Source organism: Carcharhinus amblyrhynchos, chromosome 4, assembly GCF_965287045.1.
Source record: "Carcharhinus amblyrhynchos chromosome 4, sCarAmb.v2.hapA, whole genome shotgun sequence".
NCBI classification, from domain to species: Eukaryota; Metazoa; Chordata; class Chondrichthyes; order Carcharhiniformes; family Carcharhinidae; genus Carcharhinus; species Carcharhinus amblyrhynchos.
The window spans coordinates 7,931,414-7,952,204 of NC_137327.1; positions in this window are offsets into that span (position 1 = coordinate 7,931,414).

Consider the following 20,791-nt stretch of genomic DNA (forward strand, 5'->3'; position numbering starts at 1 on the left):
CTTGAAACAGAAGATAGCATTGCAACACTTCTCTGTCTTTGATCCATTAGACATACTCAAACAAATACCCTGTTAAATGCATTGTAAATTTCAAGTATGGAGTGCCTTCACAGGCTATTCCTCAAGCACTAATACAGTTACCTTCTTTAACAGTGCTAATAAATATGTCAGGCAAGAGTGATGGTGTTGGCAGCCTCTTGTACTCTTATTCATTTATCCTTTCTGCTCTTCTTCCTTCCTCTGCTGACTCATCCTGGCTACCGTGCAATCCTTTCACTCACGAGAACGCATCGGATAGCGAGTGTTGGCAGATTGTTCAACTATTCAGCGTCAAACCTAATCTTCTCTTCACCTGCCATCTGCATGCGAGCTCTCAGACGGGAGAACTGGATGTCAATCAACGTCCAGGACTTCTGCTAATTCTCCTCTCCCTCTGCCTGTGGGGTGCTGAAGCTCATTTCAGATCCGCTAATTGTCACTCTTGAAGTTTGTCAATGGGCTTCAGGAAGAAACTTAGATCTTTCAGTCTTACTCTGTAAATTAAGGAGCTGCACTTTGCAAAGAATTGTAATAATTTCTGTACTGGAACGTTCTTGATTGTGCATAGAAACCCTACAGTGCAGAAAGAGGCCATTCGGCCCACTGAGTCTGCACTGACCACAATCTCACCCAGGTGCTACCCCCATATCCCTACATATTTACCCACTAATCCCTCTAACCTACGCATATCAGGACACTAAGGGGCAATTTTAGCATAGCCAATCAACCTAACCCACGCATCTTTGGACTGTGGGAGAAAACCGGAGCACCCAGAAGAAACCCACCCAGACACGAGGAGAATGTGCAAACTCCACACAGACAATGACCCGAGCCGGGAATCGAATCCAGGTCCCTGGAGCTGTGAAGCAGCCGTGCTAACCACTGTGCTACCGTGCCAGCCCTGACATGGCAATTTTTCGATCAATAAATTGTTTATCTATTCAAAAAGAGATGATTGTAAAAAGTCAACAATCAGCTGTTAGGTTTTCACGTAAAACCCAGGAGGGTGTGAAATTCTCCCATCTGGGACCAGGTCCTGTGGCAGGGGGTGAGGACAGGAAATATTTCCTGCTGAAGAGGTTGATGGGTAACACATCACACCCTCCACCCCCTGACCTCATTAATTAGTCTTCTGGCAGTTTTGTGTCATTTTCCATGGTGGCTCAGTCTCGATTGTATGAGACTCACCATCATATCAGATGCCATATTGAAAAGGCACTCAACATCACTGACCCACCATTGAAGAAGGAAGATGGAGCTCCTAAAGAAAGAAGAAGGGTCTCCAGGAATGTGTTGTGGCTGGAGTTTCCTCAAAGGCACTGATACTGAATGATGCAGCTAATAGATGCTTCCCGCACCCACTGCGGTGATGTTCTTGGGTCCAGGGTCACTGGTGGCCTCCATCCCAAATTCTGGAGGCAGCCCAGGCATTCTTTAAGTGAGTTCTGATTTCTGCTTACCATGTTATTCCAGATGTTTTCTGGACTGGGCCTGTTTTCCCACTGGTGTCACGGACAATCAGGTGTGATGGCGAGGGGGAGGATTTTAGTTGGGTCCTCATCTGCAGTGGGATGGTCATACTGGCCATTAGTGAGTTTCCCAATCTCTGATGACAATGACAAGGACCAGCTAAAGATCCAGCGGGAAATTCATACTGGGTGTAAAACCGATTTTTAGACTCCCACCAAATTACATCCTCCTCTCCCTCTCCACCAACCCAACCACCGCAATCTAACCAACCTTCCCCTCCCCCACCTGCCGTGGGAGTGCCAATCAGGACAGGTTTGCGGGGAAAAAAAAAATTGAAAGAGAAAGCTCCACCAATATGTCTTCCTTTTGAGAAAGTGGATTTAGGCTTGAGGATCATTGTGTTACAGCGCAGAGGTGATTTTTCCCTCTGCATGATTTTGGAACCACCCAAAGGGGTATACCTCGCCTTGTAATCTAATACAAATATGTGTGAGGTAGTAGGAAGCTACTGGTTTTGGTAAATTAAAGCAGGATTGGACATTCTCTATCATGAACAATTAATAGGTCTTTCTTTTAAAACTGGCGACAACCTTATTAAAACAATTAACAAACTGAATAAACTCCCCAGTGGAATGCTGTTCAAGTATTACAAGACTCATTCAGGGATAATGAAATAAATCCTTATAGAATATAGTCACTCTCAAATAATATAATAGCAGGCATCTGTTGGAAGTATGAACTTTCTTCTGATGCTTCCAACTGAAGCACCTTCTGAGTTGTTTTTTCTTTAGATGGTGATTTTCTGAAGACACAGATATTAAACTGCAGAATTCTGGGCCTCTCTCTCCTCCTGACTAAAGAGGTGGCAAGCTTACTCCAACAATTATTGGCCCTTGTCTGTGTTTAAACCGGAATTACCGGTTTAACAGGAATTACCTCACATTATTTCTCAGTCTGAGTGACTTGAGGTTGTCCACAAACCTCATATTCTTTGTGCTTGCTTTAAACTCATTGGTTCAATTCGAAAGCCTGTTTTGCTATAAAATTAAAGTTTATTTATTAGTCACAAGTAAGGCTCACATTAATGCTGCAATAAAGGTACTGTGAAATTGCCCTAGCCATCGCTTTCCGCCACTGTTCAGATCAATGCAGCTAACCAGCACATCTTTGGAAGGAAACCAGAGCACCTAGAGGAAACCCACACAGACATGGAGAGAATGTGCAAACGCCACAGAAGCAGTGACGAAAGCCAGGAATCAAACTCGGGTCCCTGGTGCTGTGAGGCAGCAGTGCTTACCACTGTGCCACTGCACCATCCTGTGCTATGTTGGAATCCTGTCTGTTGCTTTGGATACAAATGCTGCAAACCTGCTGCTCATAGAATCATAGAACCCTACAGTGCAGAAAGAGGTCCTTTGGCCCATCGAGTCTGCATCGAACACAATCCCACCCAGGCCCCACCCCCATATCCCTACATATTATACCCACTAATCCCTCTAACCTTTGCATCCCTGGATATTAAGGGGCAATCTTTCCTTAGCATGGTCAATCAACCTAGCCCGCACATCTTCAGACTGTGGAGGAAACCAGAGTACCTGGAGGAAACCCACGCAGACACAAGGAGAATGTGCAAACTCCACATAGACAGTGACCCAAGCCAGGAATCAAACCCAGGACTCTGGAGCTGTGAAGCAGCAGTGCTAACCACTGTGCTACCATACCACCCTATGGTTCTATGGTTCTATGCTGTTGCAGTTTAAAATCAGAAAGACACATGCTTTTTAAAGAGACAATGCGATATGATTTCTTCTTTTGGTTTTACGATTTCTTTTCAATATTTACATTTATCAAACACCACATTTTTAACCTTATATATGCAACTTCAGAACAATTGGTATCTCATTCAGTAGTTGAACAGCCTCAAGGATCTCCTGTTCCTATTCTCAGCGAGCTGGTGGGAAAAGACCTCTGGGCTGCCTGGCTTAACTTGCCTTTCTGTAACCAGGCAATCTTTCTGTATCCTGACCAAAAGAAACCCTTCATCAAATATTGCTTTTAAACAAAAAGAAGATAATCATATTGCTATATGTCCAAAGATGTGCAGGTTAGGTGGATTGGTCATGCTAAATTTTCCCTGAGGGTCAGGAGGATTGGCAAGGTAAATATGTGGGGTTACGGAGATAGAGCCTGGAAGGGAGTGCTGTCAGTGCAGGTTCGATGGGCTGAATGGCCTGTTTCTGCACTGGAGGGATTCTATGATTCTGTATGCAGAATCTCGTGTGTAAATTTGACTGCCACATTCCTGCATTATGACAGTGCACTATAGTTAGGGGTAGGAATTCTCCTATCCCGCCCGCCACAGGAATTGTAGCGGATGCGGGCACGGACTATGCAAAGGAATCCCTCGGGTGGGATTCTCCGGTTTAGAGGCAAGTGCCAAGATGGCTAGAGGTCATGAAAGGTGCTATAGAAACGTGAGTTCTTTCTTTACTTCCCCGCATTAACCAGCTAACCCAATGTTTTATTTTAAGTTAACATTTAAGACACTGTAATAAGCATTAATAAATAACTAGGCAGAAGTAATTCTATATTTTATCCTGTTGTGCCAATTTGGAAGATGAGCTTGGTGCATTGGTTGTCTTGTGCTATTTATTACAGCTGGAGCTGTTTAATGCTGAGTAATCCCCTGGAATTCATTGTTATTAGAGTTGATGATATTCGTTAGAATATCAGGTCTCATAACAGCATAAATGTTTGGAGTGAGGCACAGCATAGCACACTGTTGCATTAGATGGATGTGGTGTTTATCTTCAGTGAAAATCCAAAGGGCTGATGCTCTGAATAAATCTGCATAATTTGTTTGTTGTGTGCAAACCCAGGAATTGGTTGATTCATTTTTGAGAGGGTACATTAATTGTTCTGCAATTTAAGGGTCACTTAAGACGCAGAAGGAATTTCAAATTTGGCGAGTGCCTGAACTTGTGAACAGACGGGACAGGAAATGGGGGTAAAATTTCAAAAAAATGTGAGCCCGTCTCAAACACGTCATCCTCTGTATTTACTGCAGCGCATTGGGGCTATGTGTGAGCAAGTCCCTGTGGAGAGACTAGTTGTTAATTTCAGTATGTTACGTGCTCAGTTATAGTGACATTTGTTGCAGTATGCCTTTAAAGGGAGATCAGCATGACATCACTCAGTACCATGTGATCAAGTCATAGTTTCACTTTTGCTTTGAGCAGTGCACTCGCGCGCAACTCCGATGTCTTTAAGCTTTATACTTATGTGGAGCTGTTCTCATGTGCCTCGTCTTAATAACTGAACCCACATGTTTACTCAAACCTTTTTGAATGACTGGTGCAACTGGTGACACTAATGACACTGGTGCAACTGGTGACACTAATAAATTAACTTTAAACTTGTGTCTTAAGCAGCAAATAAAGTCACGATATTATCTCATTATAATCACACAACAATATTAAAGTGGAGTTTGGAATTAAACTTTGACTCCATAGGTTTGTCATGGGAACTCACCAATGAAAGATGAACAAAAATTGGCATTAAGAAGGCTGAGGATCTAAGAGAAGGAAATATAATAATACTGATACCTCCAGTTGCTCTTTTACCAACTTGCCTGAAAGGGTTTGTTCACCAAATATACGTTGAGAGGTTTCTTTAGAAAGTTTGGAGGTGTTATTTTCACTTTGGGGGTTCAAAATTCCATTTTGCAATTTGGGCTCATGCTGTCTTTCAGAATCATGGCACCACAGGAAACCATTTGGCCCATCTTACGTACACCAATTCCCCAAACAAGTATTATGGCTTAATGCCATTCCCCTGCCTTTCCCCCGTATCCCTATGCGTTGTTTGTATTCAAGCAATCATCTAATGCCCTCTTCAATGCCTTGATTGAAGCTGCCTCCACTTCCAGACAGTGCATTCCAGACCCCAACCACTCACTGAGCTTCTTCTTGAAATTTCTTCTTGACCCTTTTACCAGAACAAAGAACAAAGAAAATTACAGCACAGGAATAGAGCCGTCAGCCCTCCAAGCCTGCACCGTCCATGCTGCCTGGCTTAACTAAAAGCCCTTATCGTTCCAGGGACTATATCCCTCTATCTCCATCTTATTCATGTATCAAGACACTATTGTATGCACTCCCACTACCTCCCCGGCAACGAGTTCCAGGTACCCACCACCCTCTGTGTAAAAAATCTTCCTCATACATCTCCATTAAATCTTGCTCCTCACAAGCTTTCTTCCCCCCCCCCGGGAAAAAGCTTCTGAGTATCCGCTCTGTCCATGCCTCTCATAATCTTGTAGACTTCTAACAGGTCGCGCCTCAACCTCCATCGCTCCAGTGAGAACAAACCAAGTTTCTGCAACCCCTCCTCATAGCTGATGCCCTCCATATCAGGCAACATCCTCGTAACTCTTTTCTGTACCCTCTCCAAAGCTTCCACATCCTTCTGGTAGTGTGGCGACCAGAATTGAACACTATATTCCATGTGCAGCCTAACTAAGGTTCTATAAAGCTGCAACATGACTTGCCAATTTTTAAACTCAATGTACCGGCCGACGAAGGCAAGCATGCCGTATGCTTCCTTGACTCCCTTCACCACCTGTGTTACCACTTTCAGTGACCTGTGTACCTCTCCACCCAGAAACAAGCTGCAATGGTTTCATAGAATCATAGAATTCATACAGTGCAGGAGGAGCCAATTCGGCCCATCGAGTCTGCACTGGCCACAATCCCACCCAGCCCATATCTCCATAGCCCCACGTATTTACCCTGTTAGTCCCCCTCACAACAAGTGGCAATTTAGCATAGCCAATCAACCTGACCCACACATCTTTGGACTGTGAGAGGAAACCCGAGCACCCGGGGGAAACCCACACAGACATGGGGAGAATATTCAAACTCCACATTCTCTATCTACTCTGTCCGCCCCACTCATGATCTTGAACATTTATATCAAATCTCCTCTTAGCCTTCTTCTCTCCAAGGAGAACAGGCCCAACCTCTCCAATCTATCCTAATAACTGAAGTTTCTCACCCCGGAACCGTTCTTGTAAAGTTCTCTGGGCCTCAGATAAACACCGAGATGAGCACAGGAAACACCATGGCAGAGTACACCATCAGTGGGACTGGAGATTCTGGCTGCATTGAATTCTGATGCAATTTTACCCAAACAATGAATTGAAAGCAAAATACATAAGAACGTAAGAACTAGGAGCAGGAGTAGGCCATCTGGCCCCTCGAGCCTGCTTTGCCATTCAATAAGATCATGGCTGATCTTTTCATGGACTCAGTTCCTCTTACCCACCCGTTCACCATAACCCTTAATTCCTTTATTGTTCGAAAATTTATCTATCTTTGCCTTAAAAACATTCAATGAGATAGCCTCACTGGGCAGAAAATTCCACAGATTCACAACCCTTTGTGTGAAGAAGTTCCTCCTCAACTCAGTCCTAAATCTGCTTTCCCTTTATTTTGAATACCGTGGTATTATCATTAACCTGATGTTATCTGCAGGGTCCACTATCCCACACTTCCCCTCATCCCTTCCCGCTGACCAGTTTGCACACTCCATCACCCTTCATCACAGCCACAGCCTCTCCCGTCCTTCTCCCTGCTTCTGTGTGCGGCCTTGCCTCTCAGAGTTTCTTCTTGTCTCACTCAGGCTGTTGGAGAGAAAAAAAAGACTTAAGATGCACCTTGCTGCTAATACCAGCCGGGTGAAACCCATAATGCTGAGTTCCCTGTGTGGAACTCATATTGGAATGAACGCTGTTAAGAATTGCTTTTTCTGTTTCGGAAACTTCATTTATGGTTTTCCTGAGCAGCTCCTTCCAATTTATCTTCAAGTCCTTTTTAATTTTGCCAGCAAATTCCTTTCCAAAACATTTGATAATTCCTTTGCAAAATGGCTGAAAATAGCCAAAGATCAATATTTCTATTATACCTGAGAGTCCCTCTGCAATGTGGTTGCGAATTCAGTCATAAATTGAAATTGCATCGGCTCTGCTGGGGCAAGGTTCTTCGGCGCTCAGTTGTGAAGTGATCCACTTTCTAAATCTCATCACGGGGAGACCTTGGAGAATCCTAATTACTTTGTACAGATTTTCAGCGCGGACCAGCACTGCTGCACTTCGGAGGTGACCTGTACGAAAGACAATGCGGTGCTTTGCCAGAGACTTGATGAAATGAGATACAAAAAAAAAATCACGTGTCGGAGGCTCTGAGTGCTTTTTACGAGCTGAAACAAGGCCACGAAATAGCGAGGCCCTGGATTCGACACCCAATCTGTACTCAGTCATCTCAAATTCAGCCAGGTCCTTCAACCTACCAGCACTCACTAACTGTTCAATCCAGTCATCAATGATAACCATTGGAATCTCTGGTAACCCAGAGGCATTGTAGAACCATAAAATAGTGCAGCACAAGTGGAGGCCAGTGTCCTCTTTTATCTCTCATTTGGATGAGAAATGTGAAAGGACAGAATCCCGACAGTGCAGAAGGAGGTCATTTGGCTCATCAAGTCAGTTCTGACCACAGTCCCACCGAGGCCTCATTCCTATAATCTTCATTTGGAGCGTGTATGGGGTGTCAGAGAGGGGTAATACCTTTGGTGGGGGAACGTCCTTTGGTGTCGCGTCCTTTCAGGGCAGTTTGTCCATCCTTTGTCCCCACGTGGCACTCAGCTCTCATCTGTGGCTCCCCGCAGCTACTTGCATGTGACAGCGGCCACACCCCGGACAACGGCCTCGACAAGCCGGCTAAACCAGGTGAGGGTAGCCGACGGGCCCCAACCCTGGGTGAAATAGGGAGATGTCTATCCCAGCATGTCAAGACAGGGTCTGGCGGATTGAGTGGAAGAGACCAATGAAAGGTCCAACGGTCAAGGAGGCGACCTTTGCAAGCATCGTGGAACGCAAAGAGCAGGACAAGACGCAGAAGATCTTCATTTAACCTACTAATCCCCTTAACACGAAGGGGCAATTTAGCACGGCCAATCCACCCGACCTGCACACCTTTGGAGTGTCCGAGGAAACCAGAGCACCAGGAGGAAACCCACATAGACACGGCGAGAATATGTAACTTCCACACAGACAGTGATCCAAGCCAGGAATCGAAGCCAGTACCCTGGCGCTGTGAGGCAGCAGTGCTAACCATTGTGTCACCATGCTGTCTGTCCATAATGTCCACGTAACGAGCATTAAATCACAGGGGCAATGTAAAGTTCCATCCAGTTGGGTTGTTAATGGGCTTAACTACACATTTAGTTGATGATGGGTTCATTCCCAGCTCCCACCTGCGTATGTCAACTCTAATATTGCACACAAGTACATTGATGCAATGGCGTGCGTTCAACACCTTTGCATGTGATTTCAAGTCAGCCGCACGCCCTCCCTCCATCCCCATCCCTTCACAACGTCAATCCCTGACCACAGAATCTGTGATGGCGATAGCCTGGTGGTATCACCACTAGACTATTAATCCAGAAACTTAGCTAATCTTCTGTGGACCCAGGTTCGAATCCCACCATGGCAGACGGTGGAATTTCATATTTAAATTCAATTTAAAAAATCTGGAATTAAGAATCTACTGATGAATATAAAACCTTTGTTGATTGTCCTGTCTGGTTCACCCATGGCCTTTAGGGAAGGAAATCTGCTGTCCTTACCTGGTCTGGCCTAATGTGACTCTAGAGCCACAGCAATGTGGTTGACTCTGAAATGGCCTAGCCGAAGGCAACTGGGGATGGGCAATAAATGCTGGCCAGCCAGCCGTGCCCATGTCTCACGAATGAAGGAAAAAACATTGTCCTTCTGAACTGCTTTTTCTCACCAGTCTTTGTGCAGTGGAAAGGAGTTGAGAAAACTCCAAGCAATTCACCTTTTCTCCCCTTCTGTGATGGAAGTGTTCAAGTCCTATGCTAATATATACTTTTTCTTTAAAGGGAATAAAAATATTTGCATTACAATTGATATAATCCTGCCAACCTTGCTGGATTAGTTTGGCGTGAGGCAAAACACTTGTGTTAAGGTTGCCCGGTAACCAGGATCCACAGAGAGGAACTAGCGCCACTGTAATAGAGAGCTGAAAAGAATGGATTTAATGGACTTGTGGCTCAATCTTTGAACAATGCATCCAGTGTATTAAGGTGTTCCCAAGCTGCAGAATCAACATCCACCTTTTTTATGCCATAGATCCGACTGAGAGCCTTAGTATTCAGTCTAGCTGCAAGTGAATTAGACTGAAGATTAACACTAAAATCATCAGGGTAGGCCCAAGTTTAGAAAGTGGAGGATATTATGCAAGTTGTGGACACTAAAGTTTATTAGAAAACAAAACTACTAATTGAAAAAAACATACTCAGAAAAGTGATATGAAAAATTGCCATATGAAGAATGTAAGTTGCCCTGCAGCCACTCGCCTTTCTGACTTGAGAATATGTCGCCATTCCTTCACAGTCAATGGATCAAAATCCTGGAATTCCCTCTCTAAAGACATTATGGGCCAACACATAGCACATTGACTGCAGCGATTCAAGAAGGCAGCTCACCGCCACCTTCTCAAGGGCAATAAATGCTGGCCAATCAGTGACTCCCATGTCCCACGAATGAATAAAACAAATGACAGGTTCGACGATTGTCGCCGCTTGGAGTCAAAGGCTTTCCGTAAACGTCACTTATATATGAAAAAAGATAACGGCTGGAATTCTTCCGACGTACAGTAAATGGCAAAGTATTGCTAGGCAAAGAGATCTGGGTGTACAGGTACACATGCCATTGAAAGTGGCAATGCAGGTGGAGAAGGTAGTCAAGAAGACATACGGCATGCTTGCCTTCATCGGCCAGGACATTGAGTTTAAAAAGTGGCAAGTCAGCTTTATAAAATCTTAGTTAGGCCACACTTGGAATGTAGTGTTCAATTCTGGTCTCCACACTACCGAAGGACGTGGAGGCTTTGGAAAGGGCACAGAAAAGATTTACCAGGATGTTGACTGGTATAGAGGGCATTAGCTATGAGGAGAGGTTAGGGAACTTGGTTTGTTCTGAATGGAATGACAGAGATTGAGAGGCGACCTGACAGAAGTGTGCAAGATTATGAGAGGCATGGACACAGTGGATAGTCAGAAGCTTTTTCCAAGGACTGAAGAATCAATTACTAGGGGACACAGGTTTAAGATTTGAGGGGCAAGGTTTAAAGGAGAAGTACAAGACAGATTTTTTAAACAGAGAGTAGTGGATGCCTGGAACTCGTTGCCAAGGGAGACAGTGGAAGTGGATACGATAGTGACTTTTAAGGGGCGTCTTGACAAATACATGAATAGGGTGAGAATAGAGGGATATGGTCCCCAGAAGGGTAGGGGTTTTAGTTAATTCAGGCAGCATGGTCGGTGCAGGCTTGGCGAGCCAAAGGACTTGTTCCTGTGCTGTAATTTTCTTTGTTCTTTGTACCCCCTGCTACCACTGCCGGCAGGAATGGTAAATTTGGCACTCAGCCAAATTACATTCACTGCAGGGGGACTGGAGGATCCCAGCTGTGAGTGAGGTTGGAGAATTCCAACTAATGTTGGACAAACTCAGCACATCTGGCAGCATCTGTGATGAGAGAAACAGAGTTAACATTAACATCAGAGTTAACATCCTCTTGATTAGCCACAGGCATCCAACTGTATCACAGAAATGAAGAAGACATTTTGGAAGAAAAACTATAATTGCATGATGACATTCTTTGCTCTGAGCATTTCCACTCCCTTTGCCTTTTGTTATATTTCAGTATTTAATTTCCCCTGCCTTCTGATCTATCCCTGAACTCTTTTTGCTCCACCTGATCCTTCCCATGTTGTCAATAGCATAAAGCCATCATGGTGACACAATGGTTAGCACAACTACCTCACAGCACCAGGGACCCTGGGTTCGACTCCCGGCTTAGGTCACTGTCTATGTGGAGTTTGCACTTCCTCTGTGTGGGTTCCTCCAGGTACTCCTGTTTCTTCCCACACTCCAAAGATGTGCAGGTTAAATGGATTGGTCATGGTAAATTGCCCCTTAGTGTCAGGGGGACTAGCAGAATAAATATGTGGGGCCTACAGGAATAGGGACTGGGTGGGATTGTGGTCGGTGCACACTCGATGGGCTGAATGGCCTCCCTCTGCAGAAATTCTATGATTTCTACCTCTGTTCATTTCCAGGGGAGGGTCATATTGGAATTCTCCTGTCTCACCCACCATTGGAACTGTAGCGGGCAAGACAGAAAGTTTGGTGGATCATTCAAAGTTCTTTGAGCTCAGGTGGGATTTCTGGTCTAGGAGCGCACGGGGCCAGAGAATCCCACCCTCTGTTTTCCTTTCCACAGGTGCTGCCAAATCTGTTGGGCGTTTTCTCCCAAAACTTCCCGCTTTTATTGAAGGAAAATGGATTCAGCTGGACAATAAACTAGAAATCAGGAATCAATTTGGAAAAGCACAATTAGTTCCTTCTGTCCTTTTGGGAATGAAATCCATTGACTTTATTCTTAGGTTTGGTCTCAGAAAATAGGAACAGGATGAGGCCATTCAGCCCACTGAGCATTTGTCACCATTCAATTAGATCTTGATTAATTTGTTCCTTAACTCCTCTTGCAATCAACACCATATATGTACCTCCTCATAAAATATAGCAAGCAAGACGTCTAGGCATCCACGCCTATCTAAGCACACATGCCTGTATGGGTTAGATTCATGTTATTTTGGTGGCAAAGGAAGAGGCGCAGGAACAGCCAGGTGGAGCAGTCTATAAAATATTTTTTATAGACTGCTATAAAATCACTGCACTCACTTGATGAAGGAGCAGCACTCGAAAAGCTTATGCTAGCAAATAAACCTGTTGGACTTTAACCTGCTGTTGTGAGACTACTTACTCTAAAATATTTTGCACTGAGCGAACAAATGGATATATTTGGAAAGGTGAAAGATTTATTCTTCGATCACTTGCCTTTCTCAAGTGCAGCCCTCTGGCTTTTCACGAACTACAACTGAACTCCTGTCATCTATCATGGGTGAAAGAATCCACTTTGGCTTGCTAATCTTTAATATCCTCACCCAAGATAATTAGACCAATCTTAGTTTTAAATTTTCAATTAACCCTCCTCAGCCTCGCCATCTTTTCTTGCAGGCAAGAGTTTCAGGTGTCAACTAACCTTGATGTGAAAATATTTATCCCTGTTATTACCACGGACAGCTTCGCTCTAATTTTAGCTTGACAAATGAATGCGGCCTCCTTCCTAAGTGTTTCACCTCTGAAGTGGACGAGCAAGCCACTCAACGAGGGATGGACAATAAAACCAGGCCTTGCCAACGACACCCACATCCTGAGAATGAGGCAGTAATTAAAAACATGAGGTGGGTTAGGACCAGCTATTTTTTTTTTGCAGACAGCCTTCCATTACTTTTGCTGGCTTCCCTCCGTGCCAGAGAACATGTTATCATTTTGCCCTTTAATAATTGGTTTAATTGATGATTATTTGTTCGGGCACTAATGCATTGCACCTATAATTAATCAACTGGACAAAAAGCGAGTCTGCAGTTCAATAAATCCACATTAGGCCAAATGCCAAAAAACCATTTCACGTTAAGTGCTAAATTGGCACAATGCTCAGACCGAAACATTTCCGTTCCGATAGGGTTAAATATATTGGGGGTTGGGATAAAACAAAACACCATCAGATGGGAAAGGAAGTGTCCTTGTAAAATCAGGCCCAAAATTCCAATAGGGGTAAGGGATTCTTCCACCCATGATCGATGGCGTGAGTTCTGTTGTAGTCTGTGAAAAGCCACAAGACTTCATTTGAAAAAGGCAAGTGATCGCAGAACGAATCCTTCACCTTTCCAAAGATATCCATTTGTTCTCTCAGTGCAAAATATTTTATCGATTGCTTCACCTGGCCCTCCCTGCACCTCCTCCTTTGCCGCCAGAATAACATGAATCTAACCCATCCAGGTATGTGTGCTTAGACAGGCCTCGAATGCTTAGATGTCTCGCTTGCTACATTTTGTGATGAAGTACATATATGGTGTTGACTGCAAGTAGAATATTGGGTTACATAAAGTGCACAGCACAGAAACAGCCTATTCTGCTCAAGTAGCCTATGTTCACATCAATGTTCCATCCCAACCTCATTCCACCACGTCCAGTCACCCCACCCTTCTATCCAAGTTCATTTCAATCCATCGGCATACCCTTCTCTCACCCTCATGTATTTACCTAGCCTCTTACATCCTGTAAACACGATTGTGAAATATGTTTCTTTGATTATTTGTAAGAGGTCAGACATTAACCGCAGGAAGGGGTTTTGTTTTGCATTTTAATGACATCTCAAAGATATGTCCAGAAAGGTTGTTTGCATTTTAATGAATTCAGCAAAATTTCACCAGCCACGAAGATTAGCTCAGGGGGTGCTGCATTGACAGGAAAGGCAAGATCACATGACCGCTCAACTCCATTTTGTTTTTAAATGCCTATTTCAAGTTTATAAGAACATAAGAACATAAGAAATAGGAGCAGGAGTAGGCCATCTGGCCCTTCGAGCCTGCCCCGCCATTCAATAAGATCATGGCTGATCTGTCGTGGCTCAGTTCCACTTTCCCGCCCTCTCCCCATAACCCTTAATCCCCTCTCTTATCAAAAACCCATCAACCCGCTTCTTGAAAATATTTAGCGAGGCAGCCTCCACCACTTCAACGGGTAGAGAATTCCAGAGATTCACCACCCTTTGAGTGAAGAAGTTCCTCCTCAACTCCGTTCTAAAATGCCCCCCCTTTATCTTGAGGCCGTGCCCCCTAGTCCTACTGTCTTTTTTGAGCGGGAAGAGTCTCTCCACCTCTATCCTATCCATCCCATTCATCATCTTATACGTCTCAATGAGATCTCCCCTCATTCTTCTAAACTCCAACGAGTACAAGCCTAGTTTATTCAACCTCTCCTCATAGCTCAACCCCCTCAACTCCGGTATCAGCCTAGTAAACCTCCTCTGCACTCCCTCCAAGGCCAAAATATCCTTGCGTAAGTACGGCGACCAGAACTGCACACAGTACTCCAGCTGCGGCCTCACCAATGCCCTATACAGCTGCAGCAAGACCTCCCTACTTTTATATTCAATCCCCTTCGCTATGAAGGCCAGCATCCCATTCGCCTTCCTGATCACCTGCTGCACCTGCAAGCTGGGTTTTTGCGACTCATGCACAAGGACCCCGAGGTCCCTCTGCACCGTCGCCTGCTGCAGTTTTTCTCCACGTAAGTAATAGTCCTTCCTACCATTCTTCCTACCAAAGTGGACCACCTCACACTTGCCAACATTAAATTCCATTTGCCATTTCCTGGCCCATTCGCCCAGCCTATCTAGATCCTTCTGCAGACTCTCCACACCCTCCGCACATTTTGCCGTTCCCCCAATCTTGGTGTCATCCGCAAATTTCGACACCCTACACTCGGTTCCCTCCTCCAGATCATCTATATAAATGGTAAAAAGCTGAGGCCCCAGCGCCAACCCCTGGGGCACTCCACTAGTCACCATCCGCCAATCCGAATAGCACCCGTTGACCCCCACTCTCTGCCTCCTATTTGACAACCAATCCTCTATCCACGCTAACACCCTACCCCCAACTCCAAGTCCCCTGACCTTCTGCAATAACCTCTTATGAGGTACTTTGTCAAACGCCTTCTGAAAATCTAGAAAGACCACATCCACCGGCTCTCCTCTATCGACCGCCCTAGACACATCCTCATAGAACTCCAGTAAATTTGTCAGACACGACTTCCCTTTAATGAAACCGTGCTGCGTCTGCTCTATCAAGCAATTCCCTTCAAGATGCCTCGCAATTTCCTCCTTAATGACGGATTCTAACATTTTACCTACCACAGACGTTAAACTAACCGGCCTATAATTCCCTGCCTTTTGCCTGGCACCCTTCTTAAACAACGCGTGTGCGTTATGCTTCTTCAGTTCATTTTGCACGACTGTGACTCCAACTGGAAATAAATTAGCATAATCACACAGGAAGTATAGAAGAATAAAAGGAAGTAGATAGGTTGAAGATTGGAAATGAAAATAGAAGATGCTGGAAATGCACCTTAGATTGGCATGGTGGCACGATAGTTAGCACTGCTGCCTCACAGTACCAGGGACCCGGGGTAGATTCCCAACCTGGGTCACTTTCTATGTGGAGTTTGCACATTCCCCCTGTGTCTGCATGGGTTTCCGCCAGGTGTTCCAGTTTCTTCCCATTGTCCGAAAGACGTGCTGGTTTGGTGCATTGGCATGATAACTTCTGTCTCAGTGTACCTGAGCAGGCGCCAGAGCATGGTGACTAGGGGATTTCCACAGTAACTTCATTGCAGTATTAACGTGAGCCTTCTTGTGACACTAAGAAATAAACCTAAAAACTAGATCAGTCAGCGTCTCATGAAGAGAAAAGGTGCGTGATGGTCTCTTCCCTCGGTACACAATATAATGGAGGGTACCCTCCACAACCCCAACCTCACAAATGGTCCTTTCTCTCTCTTTACACTTCTGATGTGAGGAGGATGATTGATGTAGGAAACTGTCACGGTTCCAAGATACGTCTTAAGGTTTGTCATGGGTAGGGAGTTCAGGGAGATTAACAGATGCTAAACTTGACAATGGAATGCTTAATGCTGACATTAAATGCACCAATGAAAAATTGTGATGAAAAGATACAATTTTGTATTCCCGGACAATGACATCCTTTACCTGGGTGAATGGAGAAATTTGCAATAGAATAAATTCTGATTGAGTTGAAATGCAGAAGTAATACGTTTGTCCCTTATAAATAATTTTAAGATTTGTTAGAGTCTGATACCCTTGCTCTGTCACAAGGAGCAAGGCACATTTCAATCCCTTGTGAACAATAGATAGAAGCAAAGCCTGACCAGAAATGAACAGAATTTCACTGGAACCAAAAAAGAAAATGCTGGAAGATCACAGCAGGTCTGGCAGCATCTGTAAGGAGGGAAAAGAGCTGACATTTCGAGTCCAGATGACCCTTTGTCAAAGCTAAAAGGCACAGAAAGTGGGAAATATTTATACTGCAGGGAGAGGGAATGAAGGATGAGGCATCGCCACAGAAACCAGAGGAAAAAACTGTTAATGGATGTCCACAGAGAGTATAAAGGGTGTGAATGGCCAAACAGCAGAGACGCTGTAAGCGGTGACAAATGAAGATGTTGGGGGAGAGAGGGGTAAGATGGGACAGAGCTGGAATGTAGGAAAGGGGAAGCAGGGGAAAGAAAAGATAAGGGAAGTGGGATGAAGTAGGGGGAAAGAGTGGGAGGGAAAGAAAAAGCAAGAAAGAAAATAAGGAAATAAAAGGTAGAGATCAGTAAAAAATTAAATAAAATAGAATAAAAACAAAGGGGGCCAAGTTAGGGTAGAATATTTTATTTAATTTTTTAATGTTCTTTACCTTTTATTTCTTTTTTGTCGTTCTTTATTTTTCTTTCCCCCCCCACTCTTTCCCCCTACTTCATTCCCCTTCCCTTATCTTTTCTCCCTCCCACCTCCCCTTTTCTACATTCTACCTCTGTCCCATCTTACCTTCCCTCCCCCGACATCTTCACCTGCCACAGCTTACAGCTTCTCTACCATTTGGCCATTCACATCCTTTATTCTCTCTGTAGGACAGCCATTAGCAGTCTTTTCCCCCAGCTTCTGTGATTCATCTTTCATTCCCTCTCCCTGCAGTATAAATATCTCCCACTTTCTGTGCCTTTTAGCTCTGACAAAAGGTCATCTGGGCTCGAAACGTCAGCTCTTTTCTCTCCTTACAGATGCTGCCAGACCTGCTGAGATTTTCCAGCATTTTCTCTTTTTGTTTCAGATTCCAGCATCTGCAAGTAATTTGCTTTTATTTAGAATTTCACTGTATACTTTTCACAGTAACTTAGGCACTGTGATTGTTGCCATTATCTCACAGAGTCAGTTATGAAAAGAGAATGAGCTTGCATTTTTATTTCTTGGGATATGGATGTTGCTGGCATGGCCAGCATTTGTCTACAATCCCTAATTGCCCTGCTAGACTGTTTCAGAGGGTTAGTTAAAAGCCAACTATATTTCAGTGGCTCTGGAATCGTATGTAGGCCAGACCAGGTGAGCAAAAAGAACAAAGAACAAAGAACAACCCAGCACGGGAAACAGGCCCTTCGGCCCAACGAGCCCACGCCGCCGCATCCTCCTACACCTACCCTGCCCTGTGTGTCTGCGAGTGGAACCCCTGACTTAGCCAGATTCAGGGGAGAATAGTGTCAATTTGGTAAAAACCAATCAGCCTAAGAGCACAACTTTGGGGTGTGGGAGGAAACCGGAGCGCCCGGAGGAAACCCACGCAACCACAGGGAGAATGCACAAACTCCCACAGACACAGGCCCAAATCCATGTATCTGCACAGCTAGCAGTGCTAGTCACCGAGCTGTTGCGGTGCCCATTTACTGGTCCAAGATCAAGCACACACAATGACACGAAGTACTAGGCCACTCCCAGAACCTCCAAGAGCAGCCCATGCACAACCCACCGTGTGCATGCCCCTCATTTGACAACAAGGTGGACCGCCACCTGCGGAATAAAAAGACAAAAACGTTACATGTAGTTCTACATTTCCGGTGTCATCCCGAGGCTCTGACCCTATTTAATACCCTCTACTATAACCCTCCATCCTTGTTTCGCTCATGTGTCTAAGTGAACCTTAAACAAATCCAATGTGCCTGCCTCCACCACCCTACTCGGTAATGCGTTCCATACCCCCACGACTCTCTGCGTGAAGAACCTTCCTCTCACATCCAAATTATACTTCTCCCCCCTCACCCTTAGATCCTGACCTCTCGTAATTGTCCCCAATCCAGGGAACAGCCTACCACTGTTGACTCTATCTATTCCCTTCAGTATTTTATATACCTCTATCATGTCCCCCCTTAATCTCCGTCTTTCCAAGGAGAAGAGTCCCAGTTTCTCCAACCTTTCCTCGTAACTCAGTCCTTCCATGCCAGGCAATATCCTGGTAAACCTCCTCTGCACTCTGTCCAGAGTCTCCACGTCCTTCCAGTAGTAAGGTGACCAGAACTGGACGCAGTACTCCAAATGCGATCTAACCAACGTTCTGTACAACTGAAGCATTAGACGGCAGCTCCTATACTCTATACCCCTTCCTATAAAGGTTAGCATTCCATAAGCTTTCCTCACAACCTTCTCCACTTGTGTCGCAACCTTCATAGACTTGTGAACCTGCACTCCCAGGTCCCTCTGTATTTCTATACTCCTAATAGGTCTACCTTTTATCACGTAGCTCCTCTCCGCATTATTCCTTCCAAAATGCATCACCTCGCATTTGTCAGGATTAAATTCCATCTGCCACCTACCTGCCCAATATACCAACCTATCTATATCCTGCTGTGTCACCTGACATTCCTCCTCGGTATCTGCCAATCCTGCCATCTAGGTGTCATCCGCAAATTTGCTGATCACACCACGTACGCTCTCTTCCAAGTCATTTATATATACTACAAAGAGGAGAGGTCCCAGTACTGAGCCCTGCGGCACACTGCTGGTGACTGGCCTCCAGCCCGAAAAGGTCCCCTCGACAACTACTCTCTGTCTCCTATTGCCCAGCCAGTTTTCAATCCACCTAGCTACCTGTCCTTGTATCCCATGTGCCTTAACCTTTTCTACCAGCCTACCATGAGGGACTTTGTCAAACGCCTTACTGAAATCCATATAGATGACATCAACGGCTCGCCCGTGAGGATGGTAGATTTCCTCCCCTGAACTGCAATAGTGAACCAGATAGTTCAACTGTTATTATTTTAATTATGAGGGGTCATGGCTTTACGGTATGAGGGGCAAGGTTTAAAGGAGATGTGTGAGTCAAGTTTTTTACCCATAGGGTGGTGGGTGCCTGGAATTCACTGGCGGGAAGATAATGGAAGAAGATACGATGGTGACTTTTAAGGGGCGTCTGGACAAGTACATGAAAAGGATGGGAATGGAGGGCTATGGTCCCAGGGAGGATAGAGGGTTTTAGTTCAGTTGGGCAGCATGGTCGGTACAGTCTTGGAGGGCCGAAGGGCCTGTTCCTGTTCTGTTATTATCTTTGATCTTTGTTCTAATGGTCACTATTTTCTGAGATCAACTTTCGATTACAGATGTACTAATTAATTGATTTTAAATTCCATAGTTGCCTTGGTGTAGAGAATATGAATATGTTTTCTCAGAAAATTAGCCTGGACCTCTGTATGATCACTGCAGTGACATTACCAATGCACCGATGTCTCTCCTTGGTTTATAGGGCATTTTCTACTGTACCCTTCATAGTCTCAGGGCATCGAATAAAATCCTACGGTCCTGTAGGGGGCCATTCAGCCCATTGAACCTATACTGACAATAATCCCATCCAGGCCTTATACACATAACCCTATTCTCATTTGTCAATTAGAACTGGAGCTCAGATGTTCACCCAGGGAAAGGATATTATAACCGAGGAATACAAAATGGTATATTTTCATCATAATGTTTTTTAGTTGCATCCAATGCCAGCATTAAGCATTCCAATGTCAGGTTTAGTATCTGTTAATCTCCCTTAACTCCCCAGCCATGGCAAACCTTAAGACCTATCTTGCAGCTGTGGCAGTTTCCTACACAATCATTCTCCTCATGTCAGAACTGTGAAGAGAGAGCAAGGGTCAATTTAGCCTGGCCTATCCGCCTCACCCACACATCTTCGGACTGTGGGAGGAAACTGGAGCACTCGGAGGAAACCCACGCAGACTGGGGAAAACATGCAGACTCCGCACAGAGATTGACCTGAGGACAGAATTGAACGCAGGTCTCTGGCGTGTGAGGTAGCAGTGCTAACCACTGTGCCACTGTGCTTCCCCAAAGCACTTTGCAACCAATGAACTGCTTTTGTAATGTAGGAAAAAGGAGCCAATATTTCCATAGCAAGATCTCACAAACAAAGATATGACAAGATCCTTTTCTCTTCAGCAGTGTTATCTGAGGAATAATGTAGAGCTGCCAGCATTGGACTGGGGTGGGCACAGTAAGAAGTCTCACAACACCAGGTTAAAATCCAACAAGTATATTTGGTAGCACAAGCTTTTGGAGTATTGTCCTTCATCAGGTGAGTCACCTGATGAAGGGGCAATGCTCCGAAAGCTCATGCTACCAAATAAACCTGTTTGAGGAATAAGCATTGATCAAGCCGCTGGAGAATCATGGATTCAGGA